Source organism: Pelodiscus sinensis, chromosome 4, assembly GCF_049634645.1.
Source record: "Pelodiscus sinensis isolate JC-2024 chromosome 4, ASM4963464v1, whole genome shotgun sequence".
NCBI lineage: Eukaryota > Metazoa > Chordata > Testudines > Trionychidae > Pelodiscus > Pelodiscus sinensis.
In genome coordinates this window covers 11,367,146-11,369,309 of record NC_134714.1, presented here as the reverse complement: position 1 = coordinate 11,369,309, position 2,164 = coordinate 11,367,146, and the positions used below count along the sequence as shown (strand labels likewise).

Genomic DNA, 2,164 nt, shown 5'->3' with positions numbered 1-2,164 from the left:
GTACAAGACCATATATTCCTGAGGTACAAGGCTGGGAGCCGGGGTTATTTGGCTGGTGCCTTTCTCTGGTTCATGTGTGGCTTTGGGAGCATTCATGCAGTCTAGCTGTGTGTTTGGGGGAGGAGGGGTACTATATGCTGCTGTGTGGAGTGATCGCAGCACTTGGAGGCGTTTGCTGCTTGTCACTAGCAAAGCATTGAGAGCACAGGTTGGAGAGTTAGGGGGGCACAGCAGATCCACAGTCTCAGCCTGCACCCCAAATATCCCATCACAGCCTCAATCTAATTTTTTACACCAAAATAGAATGAGTGCAATTATATTCCTCCAGTCATTTGATGTAATTCAGGGCATGTCTACACTACTGGATCAATGGGCAGGAATCAATCCATCATATATACAGGCAGTCCCCGGGTTACGTACAAGGTAGGGACTGTAGGTTTGTTCTTAAGTTGAATCTGTATGTAAGTCGGAACTGGCATCCAGATTCAGCCGCTGCTGAAACTGATCAGTTTCAACAGCGGCTGAATCTGGATGCCAGTTCCGACTTACATACAGATTCAACTTAAGAACCCCAGGCGTCCCCAAGTCAGCTGCTGCTGAAACTGCAGCTGATTCCAGGAAGCCCGGGGCAGAGCAACTCTGCCTCGGGCTTCCTGTAGTCAGCCGCTGGTCAGTTTCAGCAGCGGCTGACTTGGGGATGCCTGGGGCAGAGCAGCTGGGGTGCTGCCGGGTTGGTCCAGTAGCGCCAAGGAGTGGTGCTGCGGGACCAACCAGCAGCGCCCCACCTGCTCTACCACAGGCCCCGGGCTTTGCTCCACATCTCCCTGGTCCACTGGGGGGGGGGGAGGGGCACTAGCTGCATCCCCCCCAGCAGACCAGGGAGACGGGGAGCAGCTTTTCTCGCCCCGGAGGAGGCGGGCGGCGGGACCAGGCGTCCCGCCGCTCCAGTCCTCCGGGGCGAGAAAATCCCCATTCGTAACTGCGGATCCAACATAAGTCGGATCCGCGTAACTCGGGGACTGCCAGTACTAGATGTGATAAATCAATTGAAGAGTGGTCTCCCATTGACTCAGGTATTCCACCAAAATGAAAAGTGTAGGCTGAATCAACAGGAAAGCATCTGCCATTGACTCACTGCAATAAGTAGACCTAAGTATGTCCACTTCAGTTACTTTATTCACATAGCTGAAGTTGCGTAACTTAGATTGATGGCATGCAATAGTGTAAATTAGGCCTCACATATAGCAACACTATCATGCTTTAGGTGTCGGGCTTTCAGTTTAAATAAATATTTTCATGACAACTTACAGGTATCAGAGCATTTCACACTAACGAAGAAAGTAGTCCCTAAATGCAATTTGATTTTTCCCCATTTGCTAGAAACCACTTTACCACAGATTACCTACATAATCTCTAGTACAAGTTAAGGAATATATTTTTGCACTGCTGAACTAAAAGGCTGTGTAATATCTTCCAAGTTATTAGATGAATAATTTGTATGTTACACATGTAGCGCCCCCTCTTCACCTGGTTACCTTCTCTGCAGTGGTTTAGCAGTGGGGCTGACTAGGTCCAGTACAGCCCAAAGGACTCACAAATGGGAGAAGGCAGCAAATCCCTCCACAGTTTAATAGGCTGCAGGTAATAAAATCCCCAAACAAATTCCCTGACTTACTAACTAAAAATTGGTGCACTCACACACTCCATGAATGAGCCTCAGGTTGAGAGATGACTCAGTCTCTGCAAAGGGGCTGCTCTCTTCTCACAGGGGTCCTCTTCAAGCAGGAACCAGGCTGCTTCGGTCCCAGAATTTCCCCTCACCGTGAAGGGGTGCAGGGCTCAAGATGCAGACCACACAACTGCACCAAAATTCAAAACTATAGCCTCCCAGGCCAGCCTCCAGACCCACACAGCAGGCAGCAGCCCTGAACTTGCTGCTAGAGCCCAGCTGACCATGCAGTGCACTCTCTCACCCAGGGAGCTGGAGAGCCAACTCCGCCTGGCTGGGGAAGCCTCCCAGCAAACTCCACAACTGGGAATCAACAGTGGAGACATAAACCCAGCTGAGGGATCCTGCCTTCAGGTCCCTAGAGGCTAGCTCTCAGGGGGAACCCTGCATGCAGGCCTGGGGCTTACTAGCTCCCACACACTCAGTCCTCCCCTT

At 51.0% G+C, this 2,164-nt stretch overlaps 1 protein-coding gene across 1 annotated transcript in view; it reads right to left on the bottom strand.

The window, feature by feature from the left end:
• PSMA3 (proteasome 20S subunit alpha 3) overlaps positions 1-2,164 on the bottom strand; it is a 33,830-nt gene that overhangs the window by 8,106 nt on the left and 23,560 nt on the right. The window lies entirely within an intron of this gene.